General features: G+C 33.3%; 1 protein-coding gene and 1 long non-coding RNA gene across 2 annotated transcripts in view; both read left to right on the top strand.

Moving 5' to 3' along the window:
• Positions 1 to 19,748, top strand: part of SGCZ (sarcoglycan zeta) — a 1,171,086-nt gene that overhangs the window by 314,830 nt on the left and 836,508 nt on the right. The window lies entirely within an intron of this gene.
• Positions 1 to 19,748, top strand: part of LOC129135671 (uncharacterized) — a 119,597-nt gene that overhangs the window by 97,913 nt on the left and 1,936 nt on the right. Inside the window, exons 2-3 of the long non-coding RNA XR_008536656.2 lie at positions 9,650 to 9,731; positions 19,638 to 19,724. This is a non-coding gene — a long non-coding RNA (uncharacterized LOC129135671). The remainder of the gene's footprint in view (positions 1 to 9,649; positions 9,732 to 19,637; positions 19,725 to 19,748) is intronic.

Here is a 19,748-nt window from a genome sequence, read left to right as displayed (position 1 = left end):
AGCAGTATTACTGAAAGACTGTCTTTAATCCTTCAGTATCACATATATTTTATAAGACATGGTTAGCCCAAGAATAAGTGCCTACACCTATTTCACAAGGAAGGACAGTTGTACGCAGTCATTTTCTACTTGTGGTATTTCTCCAGCTGCTACTGCATCATCTTTTACACAGCTGGTTCCCTTCCCCAAGGTCTGAAGCTGACTAAGGGATATTTGAAATCAAGCAGCTAAAGCAGGGATTAAGCACCACTTGGCTTGGCTTCAAGTTCCATCAACATTTGATGGTAAGGAAAATAAAATCAAGGGTATTCACATAAATAAAAAGTGATTTGAATATTCTTAAACCACCAGAAATATTGCTTTATTCTGTAGCATTATATAAAGTAGGTTTTCATAGATTACTGTTGCTTTGTATGTAAAAATCATACGAATTGCTTAACACCATTTCACTTTTATTTTCTAATCTTGTCTTTCAGTTGTTCACACCATCCCTTACTTTTCTAAAGTCACTCATTAATTGAAAAAAATCGGGATATATAAGGAGTGAACTTTTACTAAATTGTAATAAAATCTATGGAAAAAACACAAAGTTGTCATCACAGCAGCTGTTCAATTTGTTGACTGTTACTAACTTTACATCTGTAAAATGATGTCAGGGACTTGTGCAATTCCATTGCAAGCAAATTCTGGCTACTACTATTTATACTTTGAGCATTCCGATGGCTGATTGGAGTTGTTTTTCTAGGAGAGCAAATGCCCACAGAGTAGCTTCTTTCTTTTTTTTTTTTAAATGGGGATTTAGATAAGCATAGATAATAAAATTAGATGACATTTATTGAATATTTATTAACTAAGCATTTATGTTATAAAAATGTATTATGCCATTTAATCTTTACAACTTGATAGATAGGGGTCATTGCTCTCCCCATTTTCTAATGAAGAAGTTGCCTGAAATCACACAGATTGTGAGGAACTGATATTTGAACTCAAATTAGTCTGACTTCAGGGTTCAAAATCTAACCACTATACTAATCAGGAGAACTTTGACAACCTCATAGATCATTTTAGGTCTGAAGGAGAGGCATTGATGTGGAGATTTGAAACTAGGAGCATTGTTTGGGGCTGCTCTTGGGAAGCTTTCTTAAGGGAATGAGGGAAGCTGAGTTGAGAAGATTGAGAGCTTGAAGCCTAACCCAATAGCAACAGTCCTCAACCACTCCACTGCAAGCTCTGAAGCTGGGATAGTTCTTTAGGATGGTCCCTCATGAAGATAAAAGGGTTGGACCTTTTTACCCTAAATCCAACACTATTGGATATGGGCTACACTGCTGTGATCTTGGATGAGATAGCTTCCTGCAGTCAAGGTCAATGTCTCAATGTTCTCAGCGTAGAAGCCACTATGCTGATGGCTGGGAAAATGATTGTTTCAATTCTGGTTCAGGCATGCGGTGCCCAGCACAGTGCCACTATAGCAATGCTATTACAAATAATTCTTAATGAAACCTCCCAGAATAAACTCTCAATTATCTATTTTAGAATGAGTTAAACAAATACAATTAGGTATAAATTAAGTATCCTAATGATGGTTAACTATATTAAAAGTAATTCCTGTTACAGTTTTAGGGAAAGTCTATAATATTTTTAAAGCTCTCGTATGTCCATTTGTTCTTCCTTATTTAGTTTTTATGGCTTAGGCATGTTAATAGCCTCCTCTATCGTATCTTCTTAATCTGTTACCATCTTATCTTTTTTTTCCTCAAATTCATCTTTGACTTACCCTCCAGTCTATGGAGCTGTCTTTGTATTGCTTCTCTCTAAATTATTTTTATTTTTATTGGATGTGTGACTTCCTATGTTTTTATTATCCCAACTCCATTAAACATTTCGTCCCTTTAAATGCAGTCTTTGTAAGTGGCTCAGAACTTTTTGATAAAAACAGTGCATTTGAACAGGTTGCCTAGCTTTCTTTGTAAGGCACACAGTGGTATCTGAAGTGACAGATTTGCTGGCATGTGATCCATGAATCATTAGCTGCCACTTTCAAATCTTATTATAGCACTACTTCAGTTTGGGTTATGATGATCTTCTAAGGCTCTTCTCCACAGTGTCTGGCATCCTGTTCCACTAGGCAGCAATCCCAGCCCTCCACAGAGTCAGAAGCTAAAATGCACTCCAAGTTTTTGTTTCATTTGTTCAACTTGTAAATGATACAAAATTTACCCAAAGCAGCCCAGATAAATGGCAGTTAGTCTGATTATTTACCATTTACAGGCATTAGTTTCCTTATTTTTAGAAGTAGAAATATAAAATCTACTAAAAGGAGTCTGGTGAGGCTACATGCAAAGATGTAAAAATAACATTGCAGTAATTATTGCTAATAGTTTTCTTTAAAAAACAAAACAAAACAAAAAAAAATGAGTCTCACTCTGTTACCCAGGCTGGAGTGCAGTGGCGTGATCTTGGCTCACTGCAACCTCTGCCTTCTGGGCTCAAGTGATTCTACTGCCCCACTTTCCCGAGTAGCTGGGATTACAAGCGTGCACCACCATGCCTGGCTAATTTTTGTATTTTTAGCAGAGATGGGGTTTCACCATGTTGGCCAGTTTGGTCTCAAACTCCTGAACTCAAGTGATCTGCCTGCCTCGTCCTCCCAAAGTGCTGAGGTTACAGGCGTGAGCCATCACACCCAGCTTGATTTTTAATGGATAGTACTACTGTCAAAATTACTATGGAGTAAAACTAGTATCTTAATTGTTCAAATAGGGGTTGTATTTTAATTTTTATCATTTATGTGACTCTACTTATGTGCTCTTCAAGATGAGAGCAGAGAACAATATGTATCAAATTGACATTGGCATCTGAAATATTTTAATTGTATTTATTTTAAGAGGTGGAGTCTTGCTTTTTCATTCAGGCTAGAGTGCAGTGGTGCGATCTCGGCTCACTGTAACCTCCGCCTCCCGGGTTCTAGCAATTCTCCTGCTTCAGCCCCCTGAGTAGCTGGGATTATAGGCACATGCCACGACACCCAGCTAATTTCTTTTTTATTTTAGTAGAGAGGGGATTTCACCATGTTACCCAGGCTGATCTCAAACTCCTGAGCTCAGGCAATCCACCTGCCTCGGCCTCCCAAAGTGCGGGGATTTCAGGCTTGAGCCACCTCGCCTGGCCTTAATTGTATTTATTTAACAAACATAAATATGACTAACATATGTTATATAGTGTTATCAATAATTTTATTAACTAATTGAATCAACGCGTCTTAAAAGGTGAGTATTGCTATTATCTCCACTGACATGATAAAAGGGTAAAGTCTTATCCAAGGTCACAGAACTGGCACCTTGGGAGAGGTTTTGAAACCACCCAGTCTTCCTTCAGGGTCTATGCTGTTAACCAAAACATATGCTGCCTTCAGACCGATTGATCATATTTATGTATCAATTCACAGTTTTCAACATATTTTCAAAAAATGTATTTAGCTGCCTCTTGGCACCAAGCACATAATGTATGCTGGTCTGCATTACTGTTCTTAGTTAAAATGAGGAAGGCTGATTCTCTGAAGATAACTTCAACTGAAGTCTTTTTCATTGCATGACCTCTTCAGAACAATAATGAAGACTTCCCCAAATATACTAAGATACAAAATTATTGGTTGTTGAGTCAGAGGAGATAATCTTACAGAAAGTTTCAGTGAGAATGTAAAATACTAAGTTGTTTCTACTATAATGAATTACTCTCATTGATTGGCCACTGCATTATCATTTGTTTTGTTTACACTCAAATATCCTTGGACTTCAAATGAGTATTGCCCTTTTCTAGTGAGTAGGAAGATCCTTCTTATTAGAGGGCTTTGAGTTATATAACAGCTGTGTAAAATTTGTTTAAAACTGAAATGATAAATTTTATTTAAAAACAATATTATGAGAGACCCCGAGAAAATTACCCCAGAAAGTTGTGTTTAATCCATGTGCTTCTTCGCGAAGAAGAAAATGTTCTTAAATTCACACCACTTAGAAATCATGGACCTAGTTCTGAGAACTAGCAGGATGAGGTCAACAAGTGTAACCCTGGTAATATAGATACTCTGCTGCTATATTTACTTCAAATTCAGCCAGTCTCATCACCTTAATTCTCCGTTATAGGGATGACTAAAGAAAATGGAGAAGAAAGAAATATGAGGATATTCACCTCATTTTCCCTCTTAAAAGATTGCTTAGTATCTTCTTGGATCTGAAGTACAAAAGTAGGCAATCATTTTTAACAGAAGTCTTGGCTTTGCTACTATCTCTATACTTGCCAAGAGGGCATTTTAAAAATAGATATGTGTTTCATATTTAAATAAAATAATAATAACAGGTGTAATAGCAACTAGCCTAATATTTTGCAGAACACCAGTAAGGGTAACATGATGTAATATAACTGAAAACAGTCTGAAAGGCTAAAAGTCAAATATCATGCATTATCATTCCATATCTTATACTAACCTCCTAATTAATGATGTGAGAAAGGCACATGTGATATGGCACAAAATAGAAGACACGAAATCATTTAGTTTTTTTCCAAATGAAGACAGAAAGCATACGCATGGAGAAAAATACTAGCTTTGAAAGACATAGTCTTTCCTTGCCCCATTATGAGTGGCCTGAAAACTTGTGTAGAAATAGGATGTAAAGTAAATGATCTATTAACATAGTTCAGAATTGGCAGAGTCTGTGTTTGGTTGGTCAGTTTCTAATGAGAGGTTCTTTGCTGTGGATCAATAGACCACCATGAAATGTTGAAACTAATAGAAGAACTGAAAATTCAAATAAAGAATCCAATTGCAGTGTTACATTACTAGGAATAATTTAAACAGTCTCTCTTGCCCAGTAATTTTATTGATTAAACTGTAAGGGATTTGATTTAGGAATGAATTTGGCATTCAGGATCCCACAATAAATTTCCCTTCCACTTGGTTAAAGTTATGATATGAATAAATAAAGAGAGTAATCATAGGTCAGTTGCAAAAAATCTCTTGCTTAAATAGGCTAACTTGTTACTGGAAATTTTCAACATTTAAAATATTACATTATTATTGTCCATGGAACACTGTATAAAATTAATTATAAGAATCAGATTGTGGTGAGTCTCCATTTCCCTATAAAGCTGACAAATTATGATTGACAATTCAGACCCTGGGGAATTTACCTGGCAGTGTATATTTTGATTAGCTAATAGCTGTACCTGCAGAGTATACCAGGACATATTTTATCTAATGAGTCTGATGTATATGTCAAGCTGTCTGTTTGAAAAGGTGTGACTGTTTCTATTTCCGAAATTATATTACTTTATACAAAGTCATATTCATATTATACTTTAAGGATGACTTTGAGTATGACTGTTTTTCTCTGATGCTGAGTAACAATATCAACCTAGCAGTAAATACAAAAAAAATTCATAAATAACAGAATAGACATTGTTTTTTTTTTAAAAAATAACTATGCGTCTATTTTTACAAAGTACCCAGCTAAATCCTTGGCTCTATTTACATACTCGTAAGTGTAGATTAATTCCACTTAGATGCATATGTGGGACTAGTTACACAATAACAGTTTTCTGTACAAAAAGAGGAGCTTTACTCGTGTCTAGATTGACAAAGTGAAAACAAGATCTGGTGCCATCACACATAATGGAATCTTAGTTATAAAACTACAAAATATGAAGTGAAGTTGCTTTTTTGCCTTTAAAGGCAAGTTTTTTAACTTATATGCAGCTTACAAATATGATCATTCACAATTGAGTACTGCCTTGCACCAGGTATGGTTTACTCATGTGGTAAGTTTTCTGCTAAATTTGGAGCATTCCTGAAAAAATAGCTACCACATTATCATATCTACATTTCTGCTATCTGACCTTACTTTTCAACGATTTCCCTTCTTTCTTCCATGCTATCTATGTCTATATGTGGTAAATATTTCTTTGTATTTGAGGTGCTGAAACTTTGGGCTTTCCTGAGTAAGAAATCTGATTTGGGTTTTCTGTGCTATATCTATATTATCTTCACAGCATGACTGCTGCTATGTTTGAGTTACACTTACATTATATAATCTTAAGGTAATAGATAGGAAATCAGAATTTTAGTAGAAATCTCACAGATTATTTGTTACTTACATATGTCTCCTGGAATGTATTTTTTAAAACTGATTTAAAAAATTTATCTACTACGCAAAAGGATTTCAATTCTTATATAGGTGGTACTACTGTTGTCTTACTCTGCAAACCTACGTGACTTATATATTAACATATTCGTGTTTCAGTTGTCACTCTAAAACAAAATCTACTTGCAATTTTTAAAAGTCCCAACAAACTTTTTTAACAGTCTGCTGGAACACATGTTAAAATGGCTAACATTTACAAAAAATACTGAAACGGCTACTTTGCCTGGAGTATATACCCTGGGTTTCATTGTCTGTCACTGAGAAAGAATTCAGGACGCAGACACATGTGGGTGGGTTAAGGAGTGGAAAGTTTAATAGACAGAAGAACGGAGAGAGGAGAGCAATTCCTTTCCAGAGAGACACCTCCAAAAAAGCAGGGAGGCAAGGACCGCAGCAGATTTTATAGGCAGGCTGGAGAAGGTGGTGTTTGATTTACTACGTAGGGAACACAGATTGGTTTGATCAGTGATGATGTTTACATAGCATGGGGAAGGCTGGTCGCCGTACCCTAATCTTAACACAAATGGGCTTTCCAGTTGATCGGTGCCATCTTGTCTGCTCTTTACTCTACACGTGGCTGACAAAGAGGAGGGAAGATGGAGCCGCCATCTTGAACATGTCCGGGCCCTGGTTCCTTCTGGCATTCACCCGTGCAAGCTGAGAGCTTGCTTGTCTATGTCTGCAGCTTGATTTTACAAACTGCTCATTGTTAGAAAACGATTTGGGGCTGCTTTTCATTAAAGAGAAAAGTCTTACCGAGGACTCCTATTCCCTTACTTTCTGCCTAAGTGATTTCTTAACTCCTATATCAGTATGACTAGATTTTATTTCTAGAGTGCTTAATCTTCCAAGCTGAATTACCATAACAGCTTATATACATGTTCAAATAGATTTCTTTCCTAATAAAGGCTTGATATTGAATTTACAGGTATATTTGTAAATTGTTATTTATCTAAATGCATGCCAACATTATATATATTTAAAATGGGAAGATATCCAGAGTTTTTGAATCTCTGAACTGTCTTCATGAAAGAGGGTAGAAAAAGCAGTATGAGAGTTATGAAAGAGCTTTTACTAGCTGAAAAAAAAAATTTACTGGGGTAAGATACATAAATTAGATGTAGCAAAGATATGTCATGCTCATTGCCAAATGATGCCTCTCTCCGAATCCACCTTTTGCTTGCAAAGGTTTTTGCAGTGTTGGTGGCCAAATAAAAATGATCTGGGGGGATATTGGGCTGGCTCCCAGCAAAGGAGCAAATTCTTCTACATTGTGAGGCCTTCTGAAGTGCCTGCATAACAGTCTTTCCCCACAATAGCTCTCCAGTGTACTGAAAGGATTAATGTGTTTTTCAAAAGTATACAAAGAAATGAATTGTATTTGTGGAACATCTGTTTTCTTCTGGATTTGCCTGCTTTTTGATAAGATTTTTGTAATAGCATTTGAAAGAACATTTTATAATTATTTTAAGTGCCTTTGTTATTTTATGTTTCTCCATTTAGATCTTGAATTATTTTCCTGATAGATGTTATTTGTAGAATGTATGGGCTATGACTAAAAGAACGCTCTTGATAAGCCTTTTTGATATGCATTTTTTTTTCACTGTCTCTTACCTGCTTCCAAACGACCTTTTGCCAAATAGTATTTCTCTGTGGGCCACGAAACTCCAGCGATAGAGAAAATTCCTCTAACAGAGCATAAGAGTTTTCAGTGGTAACCGGGAGCATAAATACAGGATGATTAGAAAAAGCTACAGTTGTCGTTGTGAGAAAGAATTAGGAGTAAAGTTGAGAGATGTACATACAAAAATGTGAATTAAAATATTTATGACAGTGATATCTTATTTTACTTTATTACATTAGTTAATTGACATTACACACTGTCTCTATATATACGCATACATATTTATATATATAAAATGATGTTTGTGTATAACTATATTTTATATAGAGAGATATATATGGTTGCAGGTCACATAGTTTTTCTAAGTAAATTTTACCCTTTAGAAGTGTTTATTTCTGAGTAATCTCTCACACCTTTTAAAAAAGGATGTAATATAGATCATCTATATACATATGTATTTGTATTTTATAAACTGACTATTAAGAATGTGAATTTTGTGTGTTCTAATTTTTTTTTATCATGCTACGAACTTGATTCTTTTTCTCTTCTAACATTTTTGAAAATTAGATCTTTCAGGGATTTCTCTGACAAATAGTTTTGCTTTTATCGTTCTAACGACCAGAGAGCTGCATAGATTCTTCTGTTAAGCAACGTCACTTGGAAAAACCTATGACTAAAGAAATATGTGCTGCCTTTCTTGCCTGGTGCCATTTTCCTACATTGATTTGTGACTGGTAATTTTCCAAAACCTGTTTTTATATAAATTTTTAAATGAACACAATCTTATCATTTATTAAATATATCCCATACGTAATTTAAAATAACAGTTGCATAAAATAGATTTTTCTAAGGATCATGAAAATTAAATTAATGTATATTATGGTAGAAGAAAAGTCAGAAACACTAATCCGTTACAGATCTTTGTTGCAGAGACATCTTAATATAGTCTTCTAGGAAACAATAAACTTTTTAGGCCTATATAATAAAAGTTTATTATGAGCAAAGATATTATGCATTAAACAAATTATTGCTATATTTTGTACAAACATCTCATAGCTCTTATGCAAAAATGAATAGTGAATCTTTAAGAATGCAGTTTTCTCAAATTTATTTAACTTGACTCTCTAAGACCATATAGTTTTGAGGGCACAATTAAGACAGTGTTGTTCTGTATATTTAGATATGTAAGAGGGCAGTACACAGATACATATGTTTCTACACCTTATCTGCATTTATTATATAATTACATTTGAATATGAAGTTCATGCAAATACGTCTTTGAATGTTATGTTAATATCAAAATTCTAAGGATATACTGAATAATTAGGATGAGATTTTCTGTTTTTCATTCAGTGAGAATGTGTATTAAAAAGATATTTACCAATATTTGTACACCTTTTTAAATTTTTTTCTTTCTATTTATTCTACCACATTGGGCATACGTATTTATGACAGCATGCATTATGAAAAGTTGTCATGATATTTTTATAAAATAGGACAAACAAAATTAATTACTAACTAAAACCAAACAAGAATGATTAAATAAAAGCGTGGCTACTCAATTTATTCTGTCACTGTGGAGTGTTAGTCTTTTCTTTTTCCAGTTAAGAATTGGAAGCAGATCAGTTGCAAGAAGACATGCTTGGTAACCTTCCAAAAGATAGAAAGATGTATTTCATTTCCTGTTGAGATACTGTTTAACTCGAAGTTTCATTTTTCATCAATTCTGGAAGCTTCTGCATTCTGGCAAAAGAGTTGGTGCATCAAATTTCCGCCAAACTCTGTAGATATGCCATCATCTTTGACATTTTTATTTTGGCCTTCACAGGTGAATGGTGACTTTCAGAGTTTTGCTATGCTGTTCTATTCCTGACACTCATGGTGTGTGAGTTAGAAATATTGTTTGACAAGTAAGTAACCATGACAACTTGGAAACATCACTACTATATTCCATCTTATGTTGTCCTAATTTGATGTACACAATTTCTTTAAATGTTTATAAAATCATGCATTGGAAAGAATCTTTATTCTAAATATGTATAGTTCTCAACATGTAGTATAAAGTAATATTTAATCATTTCTATGCTGAGGTAAGATGGATTTTTATTTTCTTCTCAAGAGACATTTTATAGATTGTGTCTATTGGGAAGTCTTTCCATATTGGAGATCTCTGTCATTTTGGGTAGGGCTCATTAAGCATTATGAAAACTACAAACCATAACTTTTTGCATTTGAGTCATTAAGTCAAGCCAGAGCAAGGTGGGTCTGTCTCTTAATGTGTGTAATCTTCTGAGAAGGACTTCCAAAGGTAATGTTTTCTTGTTGTATCTCTAGGGTCCATGTAAATTATTTGTTTTTTAAAACACAATTTCATACATTTTATTGGGTGTTGGTGCTTACGTGTCTAGAAACAAGAAACAAATAGGTGTAAATAAAATAGATGCAAATAGCTTACATAGCGTCAGTGCAGCTACTCTTCACCTTGAATATAGGGACAAAGAAACAGAAATAGTGTTAAGCAGTAGTTTATTAGAAGAGTACTAATATTTTAAAACCTGTTGACCTGTGCAAAATCCATTTATCATTGCAATATAGAGATAAAATATTACTTATATTAATTTTTATTATTTAGCCTTTCAAGGCTTTATTTGAATTTCCATGTAGAGATAAGATGTGTCTTGTTTCTGAACCTAATTAATACTTGAGGAAATAAATGAAAGGAATAGATTGAAAGAGGTAAAAATGGTAATCATATATTCATATATATAAATATTTTTAAACAAGCACTATTTTATGGTCCTAGGTGTGTACATTTCAAGATATATTCTCATTGTAACAAATTTACTTCATTAATTAGTAAAGCACTCTGCAGCCAGATTTTATTATGGGAATTCGAGATACATTTCTCAGTGAAGTATTTATCATTTCTGAAATTTTATTTTTATAAAAATTGTATTTGGTTTTTAAATTAACTAGTGATTGGTAGCCCAGGTTTAGCTTTCTAGGATTATATGGCTGACACGAAGCTATATATTTTTTTCTTAGTTACCAAATACTTTCTTCAGTGTGCAGCTGCTCTTGATTCAATAGCTATTTAATGTCCTCGATTTCTTTTGATGCTGTCTTTTCATAAGAAAAATAGGCATTGGTGTCTGCGTATTCCAAGGAAATATGGAGATCAGTAAATCAGTCAGAATCCACTGATTTTGTTGGGATTTAGTAGACAGAAGGTAGATTTGAAATGTGAGTCATTAGGTTCTAATGAAGCCAGATGTGGACACCATGGTGATTACTTTGACAATTTGAATTACAGCCCTGCCACAGCCATTTTCTGCTTACTCTGTTTTCTCTTAAAAGGTGAAAACTAAACCTGAGATGTGTCAGAGGAGTCAAAATGCTTTTTTCTCATGAAGACAGTTTATAAAAATAGTAAAGCACATATGCAGAAGCCTCCCTTTAATATATGACATTATACTCAAAGTAAGGATGTGTATTATTCATGAAAAAATGAGTGATATGATTGTTAGAAGTGTGATAATTGTTCTGGGGAATAGATTGTAGAATATGTTTGTTATTATATCTACTTTAAGGTTACTGATTAAGCTTATATATCTTCTAGGATGTATTCAACTTTTGCTTCTGAAAAATCCATTTGGTTTTTAATAAGAATATGAATGTACAATATAAGCCAAGCTGAATAATTTCTTAAATGTATTATGAGGCATAAAATGACATCATTTTCTTCCTATTTTCATAATAGGTATAATAAAAATATATAAATTTGAAGAAATTATGGGTAAAGTGCTTTAAAAGAATCAATAGCTCATTTTATTTTTACTTTACCGATGTTTTCTGTTAATGTCCATCATAAAATATCAGTGTATACCCAAAAAATGAACTAGAATTCTAGATTCAAATATTAAGAAAATATTACTGTTAAGAAAAATGGTTTATCAATACCAGCCAGAATTTTGGGAATGTTTTTAACAAATGTTTATGTACATTTAAAAAAACAGATTTCAAGATTTACTAAATTTAAGATTTAATAAATTAGTAAGATTTCAAATTTACTAAAAATAAGTTTTAGGTAAATGCTACAAACACCGAGTTAAGCCATTTTTAAGTTGTTTCCTGGTGTTCTTATGTATTAAATGGTACTGTGAGAGATGTTTAATAAATTTTAATTAACTGAATAAATATATATCAATGTGTATTGGTGAAAATCATTATAAATTAGAGAAATACTGTTTTAACCAACTGGGAATTATCCTTATCAAATTTAACGAATGATTAAATGAGTAGATGGAAGATATATTACTGGTTTTGAAGATGGTACAAGCCTTTAAAGACTAAATAGGGTCATAAGTTTTATAGAATGCAACATCTCAAATAAGGTGAAATGTAATTATGATAAACTTACAGTTTTATATTTAGATAAGACAGCTTCTTATTAAAGCACAGGGTGGGGAACATAACTGGCTTGATAGAGGCCAATGCATTAAAAATGGAGAGAGTAACTGAAAAGTTCTCTTATGGGATGATAAAGTTAAATGGTTAAAATATAGTACAGTTTTTGGCTAAGGATAGAAATATGCTGTGTAAAATATGAGGTTCCACTATATAGCTACACTGGTCAAAGAACACCATGGAGAGTTGTTGGTTTCTGGATGACAGAATTGAGGGACACTTTTAACTAGTAGATGGACAAACCAGAGTGCTTTGAGGAGGGTGAGGTATAATAAATTTTAAATAGCTGAATAAACATCTCCAAATTGGTGTTGATGCAAACCAGGCTGAGTTATTGGTTAGAACTATGCCTTATAATTAAAATTCCCATATTTCCAAACTAAAAATTTGACATATTATTTACTAAAAGACTTAAATATTTATGTTAAACATATTGAAAGCCTAACAAATCATACTGATTTATAAAATTTACTAAAAAATAATATGACGTAATAGAAGACTTGGGAATGGTTAGCACAGATAAATCAGACACAGATAATTTAAGATAACCTCTTAAGATTTTAAAAGAAAAAGAAACAAAATTTATATAAAAAGGCAGAATTCCATTCAATAAGAGAAATACATTATAACATTAAAACACGAAATTAATTAAAGACAGTGAATTTCACACCAAGAAAAATATTTAAACACTTCAAAAAGGAATTATTTAAAAGGGATGTATTTGGCCAGGTAGACAATTGGATTTAGAGGATTTTTCGATAGCTTCACAATCTAACACGTCATAATTTGAGGACAGGTGAATGCATGTAACAAGCCTCCTTTAATTTGGTCTCTGCTAATTGAAAATTATAGTAATTGACATAAGGAGTGGGCTGGATGTTAAAGTAAAATGATTAACTGAATGGATTAATAGTGTAAACTAGATGAGATACTTAATCAACTTGATGCAAATGATTTGCAAACCTCTGCTTAATAATTTTGGAAAAATTGACTCATCATTAGAGTCCCGATTTTATGTCAAGCATTGTCCCAGGTATTAGGGGAGAAATAATGATATAAAATACATAGGCATAATTATAGAGATAAGTTTAATCTGCAAGAAAAACATTTGGAGAACCTAATACAATGCACTTTGAAATTAAATAACAAACTATTCGTCTCATATAAATGCAGTAAGAATTCTAGGAATTCAGAATATCAGAAACTTTGTATCTCTGACTTATATTTTTTATAGTGAATTAGGTTCTCTGAATCTCTCTCTTTTTTTTTTTTTTGAAACGGTGACAGATCACCATGCTGGAGTACAGTGGCCCGATCTCGGCTCACTGCAAGCTCCGCCTTCCAGGTTCCAGCGATTCTCCGGCCTCAGCCTCCTGAGTAGCTGGGATTACAGGTGCCTGTCACCACGCCCGGCTAATTTGTGTGTATTTAGTAGAAATGGGGTTTCACCATGTTGGTCAGGCTGGTCTCGAACTGCTGATCTCGTGATCCGCCCACCTGGGGCTCCCAAACTGCTGGGATTACAGGCGTGAGCCACTGCACCTGGCCAGTTCTCTGAATCTTAACAAAAATCTGTAACTTGCCCATTTATCTATTTCCTTGTTTATTATACCCCTTGGTAGAATACAGTCTCATGGAGACTCTGCCATGTGCCTAGTGTCTGCTATACAATGGCCACTAGGTAAATATTTGTTGAATAATTGAACTTTTTCCCACTCATTTTCAAAACAAGGACCATACCTGTGTCTTCAAGTTTACTGAACATTTTGCGGACCAATTGAGGTAATTTAGATAAAAATGATTTAGAGAAATTTGCCATAATGCATAAAAATATTATATAATTGTTACAAATTATTCCCATCAACTCATCAAAGAGACAGAAAAGGTTCTATTAACTACCTTTTTTGCCCTGACTTTAGATATGCTACATAAGTAACAAAACCAGAAATTTTTATTTTCAGTGGTTTCTATTTATCTGTTTCTGACCAAAAAGAAAAGAAAAAGCATACCAATTTCACATGATTCAACCTAATATGTAATTTTTCCTAGTTCAGACTGCCCTTTCTAAAATGCATTAGTTAATTATGCTGTACTATTAATAACTATTCTTTCTCCTCAAATGGTTATTTGTTCTTGGTTGTATACATCCTAAATATTATTTTGGATGTACTTGGTATGTTTTAATAGTAGGGTTGAAATAGGTGGAATTAGCGCTTCATTGCAGAAAAGTTAGTGAATTGTGGCTCATTTCTGTGCATATAGCTTGTATAGGTTGTAGTGTAGAGAGAGAGGGAAGACAACCCTAATGGGCGCACTCAATTTTTATTCTTTATTTTATTTTTTGAGTCAGGGTCTTACTATGTTGCCCAGATTGGACTTGAACTTCTGGCCTCAAGCAACACTCCTACCTTGGCTTCCCAAAGTGCTGGGATCACTGTATCCAGCCTTTATTCTTTATTAAGAATAGTTAGTTATTGGAGGCATTTAGCTCCTCCAATACTTGAAGCGGCACTTCTTAATAGTTAACTGAGGCTGGGAGCAGTGGCTTATGCCTGCAATTCTAGCACTTTGAGAGGCTGAGGCAGGAGGATCACTTGAGCCCAGGAGTTGGAGACTAACCTGGGCAAGATAGTGAGACATCATCTCAAAAAATAAAAATTATCCAGGCATAGTGGTGTGCCTGTAGTCCCAGGTACTCATGAGGCTGAGGTGAGAGGATACCTTGAGGCCATAAGTACGAGGCTGCAGTGAGCCATGATCACGCCATTCTACTTCATCCTGAGTGACAGAGCAAGACTCTGTCCCAAAAAATAGTAATGTGTAACTGTAAAACATATGAAACCCATTGAAAAAATAGTAGACTCTGTATCACAGAGGTGCCTGGATAAATTAAATTATCAGTTTATAGGCAAATTATTTACATTTCAGTGACCCAGTGACATGCATAAAACTAGCACCATGCTTTCAGGGAGAACAAAAATAAAAGTTTTATGGTAACATTTTGAGTTGTTTATGGGATATGATTTAAGGTTATTGTTATAAATTCTCTGACAGTGGCAGAAGTATCACCTTTTTTAAAGTAAATGTATTTGAAAATACTTTGACTCCATAACAATGCCATTGTCTAATTTATTAACTAAGTAACTCTATCTGTGATATGTACTCCTTAGAAAGAAATGATTTCTCTCATAAGAACCCAGTTCTTTTTCTAGCTCTAGCTCTTTTCTAGAGCTAATCAGGACTGTAAGCATCTCATTGTTGGTCTCCGGTTGATTTCTCAGAACTGTGTGTGCCTCACGCCAAGTTCTGTTGTTTGATCTTCATTCCTGTAAATCCTAGTTAGTTGATTTCAGTACTGGTGAGGGGTAAGTATAATATGGATTTAGTACAAATACCAAAGTGATCTGTTCTTTTCTAGAATGATGTTTCAAACATCTTAGAAGCCAAATATCTCTTTAAATTAAATTGTAAGTGGCAGCAGTTTACATTTGCTTTGTAGAAAAGAAAAAATATATAAAACGATAATTTTAATTGTGGGTAACCTGCCATATCGCCACAGAAGTTAAGAATTTTCCAGAGCGTGGTTTAAGAGCCATTGGTTCAGAATATACCTAGTGTCTTCCTGGACTTTTACTCTTTTGTAAGCTTTGCAGATATTGGTTTAAACATACTCTCTTTTTAAGAGTATTCAAAAAGTAACATTTATAAAATATTCATATTGTCTCCAGAATTATTGCACTACACGCCTATTATGATCCTCATATTTTCCTCAAACAGTTCCTTTTGTAAAACTGTAGGGAGCGTCTTCAAAATTAATGCAAGAATTAGCTCCTGCAGTATGTGTCATAGAGAGTTAGTCTTCTTAATATATAATTAGCCCCGTATTTAATTTATTTATCTCTTATATCTCAGATACGCAGCCTTTTGTTGATCTCAGTGAATGGCACAATATCAGCATCAATCTTTGAAAAGCCTTTCTTTTGACTTTTGATATACTTTATATATTTGTAATTTTTTAAAAAAATATTTCAACCACATTCCTAACACTTTATCTTCCTCATAGGCATATTCTCTATTTTATTTGTAGAGGTACTTCCAATATAAGTGTGTATATTTGTATATATAGGTGTGTGTGTGTATATAAATATATATTGTTTTCCATATGTGTTCAGTTTGTACAAATGGTTTTGAGTTTTAAATTTTAGGGTTTTTTTTTTCTTATTTTGTCCCACTCAATGTTTAATTGAGTGTCTGTCTATGCTGCTGCCCATCTGGCCTATAGCTTCTGATGACATCTTTACCTATGTATATCTTCACTTACGTATTCCTCTACATGGATTCGGAGGTTGGGTCCAACTATTTGACACTATGATAAACACTGTAATTAATTTAATCATAGAATAATTTTCCTAGTTTGTGTGTGGGCGGAGATTTTTCTCTGGTGCACTTAGAGAAATTTCTGAGTGCTAATTTGCACATGTACCCAGTTTTATCAAATACTGGAGATGGTGGTCCAGATTGGCTCTCCAAGTTTAAATTCCAATGAGCAGTAAATGAATGTCCTTAGTCTCTCTCTCTCGGACTTAGTATTATACTACCTGACTTTATTGTTTTCCTGGAAAACGGTGTAATGTCATGTCGATGTTTTCTTAATTTTTATTTATTGGAGTATTAATGAGGTGAAATATCCCTACCATTTACCATTACTGTCTTTTTAATCGGTTTTTCCTTTGTTCATTCTTTATGGCTTTTGTCTATTTTTTCCTATTGAGATTTCAGATTATTTTTTGAAATGATTAAGGAAGTGTTTGTTATATTTTAGATAGTAAAATCTTGACGAGTAACTTTATCTATGATGTCATTGATAAACAGAAGTATATATGTTTGAAGAAATATAATTCATCAATTTTTCTCCTTATAATTTGTGACTGGGAAGTGAGTATAGGGTAGTGTCAAGAAATATTTTCCAAACCAAGGGCCCCAATAATATTGTCTTTTATAGTTTTATGATTTAATTTTTGTGTTAGGCAAGACTTAAGTTTTCATAACAACAAAGATACATTATATGAATACATATTGATAAAAGTAAGCTTTATTTAAAACATAGGAGGAGAGTTGAAAGATAAGAATGGTTATCTAAGGAAGAAATAATAATAAAACATCATAAAGGAATAAGATTAAACAGAAAATGTATGACGACTTGTAGAAAAAAAGAATTACTGGCAAAAAGTGTAAAATAAATCAAAACCCAGATAGCCTTAGAACAGTAACATAGACTATCAAATCTAATTATAAAATATAGATAGAGAATATTTTCTAAGTAGAATGCTTTATATGAATCTTATTGAGGAGAGAATCTCTTTCACTAAAACCCTCAATAAATTGTGCAGTTGGTGAAATTAAGAGCTCATGATGAGTTTAATTCTGATATGAATACCATTTTACAGAGAGATTTTAAAATTTCCTGCAGAAATTATTTAATAATGAATTATTCAAGGTAAAATGCTTCTAGTTTACAGAAATAAGTTCATATATTCTACTTTACCTAAAGGTAAAATTATGCTTCTAGTTTACAGAAATAAGTTCGTGTATTCTTTGATAATGAGATGTTTTGCGTGCTATATTGAACTGCATCTAATCTTTTTTGGAAAGGATTGAGATGTTTAGGAATTACATTGATATTTATACCAAAACATTATGCTATACTTTCTGTCCTTGAAAACAATGCTGTTTTCAGGAATGACCACAGGGATGGAGAAATCAAGCGTATTTTCCCAAAGGAAGAAGTTCAGGGGGAAGAATTTTCAGAGAAAGCTGTGAGCAGCAATTCAAGTTGCACTTTTTCCTCATGAAGTATATCTTACTATATTTTAAGATAAACATATTTCATGAAAACCCCTAAGGTGCATCATAATGCACGATTAGTATGAGGAAGACTATGATAGCTTTATCAACAAGTTAATACATTATTTCCTTTAGTTGACTTTTAAAATTTTTTGTAGCTCCCAACTGACCATTTCATCATCTAACATTATTGAATGGTCCACAATTTCCTGTTATGAAATATTACTAATCATGAGAAAAGAAGTATCTTGAGTTAATGTTTTAACCCTCTTAATGTAAAGCCTTCCTAAGGTTAATCTTCCCTAGATTTCTGTATATTTATTCTATTTAAATCCTCTTCACTTTAACCCAAATTCAGCAATATGTCCTTTCTTTCTAATGTTTCTGAATAATTTCATGGACTGTTGAGATAATCACTCATACTCTGACTAGTATATAATGTACTCTGACTGTCCCTATACACTGCTCTTAAAAACTACACAATAAATAATACATAAGTCTCCAATAATACATAAGACGTTCTTTCTAATTCTCAGTCTTCCAGGATAGTGTTCCTATTTCATAGAAGTGACTGAAACTTTTCTAATTTTTTCCAACCTAATGGCTAATACCCATTTATCTCTTTGTCATCTTTCTGTGTTTTTACTTATTTATTCTTCAATAAATAGACTCAAATACTTAGAGAACACTTTAATAGTAACCCAGATAACCCATTTGCATTTACTTTTTTTGTTTTTTCAGGATTTCAAGATTTGCATGCTATTACAGACAAACCTAAGCCAGTATATTATTCATAATTATTAATTGTTTTAAATAATTACTGATATCTGTCAGCAGTTAGTGGTGAGGATCATAAAATTTCTCTGCTGCTGCATCTGTATTTAGTATGAGAGCAAGTCTCAGAAATAATGCTGTATCTACACTGTCATGTATTTGCCATTTGTCATGAGAATGTTTAAAAATATTTGCTTGATGAAATTTCAGTTCTCTGTCTTTGGAGGTATTCTGACCACTCATTATAGTCATTGAGGCAGATGATATAGTACTTTAGAGAAGGACTTAATTAAACTTACTGTAAGGAAACCAGAACCCTCTGCCTCCTTAGCTGGATACAGAACACTGGCATCGTCTCAGGAGCAAGAGAAGGGGCTTCAGAGCTATTTATATACTGTTAATATAAGAGGGATGATACTTTAAACATATTTCTAGTCAATTCACATGTTTTGAAAATCACAGTTTTGCCAATACAAATCGTTTTTCTAACATTCCTTCTGTTAATCAGGGAGACGTATATTCATTAGAAATAAATATAACTAAAGCATTTATTATAGCAAAATTGAAAGTAGATTCTGAGTAAATATTAGCTAACCACTGTAGAGCGTGTATTCCTGATTCAGGTAACTGACTTCCCCAGTAAACCCGAATATTTGTCTATGCTTAAGAATTTTAAAGACAATTGCAGGAAATCATGTTTGTTTTGTGATATTTATATCTTTCTTTATCAGATTCAATGTCAGGACTAGGCTAATTTCAATAGACAGCTTTCTGAAGAGGCTGGCATAGTATTCACCAAATCCCATATTCATGTTATGGTGAGTATAAAGGTATTCACCAAA

Source organism: Pan troglodytes, chromosome 7, assembly GCF_028858775.2.
Source record: "Pan troglodytes isolate AG18354 chromosome 7, NHGRI_mPanTro3-v2.0_pri, whole genome shotgun sequence".
In the NCBI taxonomy this organism is placed as follows: domain Eukaryota; kingdom Metazoa; phylum Chordata; class Mammalia; order Primates; family Hominidae; genus Pan; species Pan troglodytes.
This window is presented reverse-complemented; position numbering and strand designations above follow the sequence as displayed.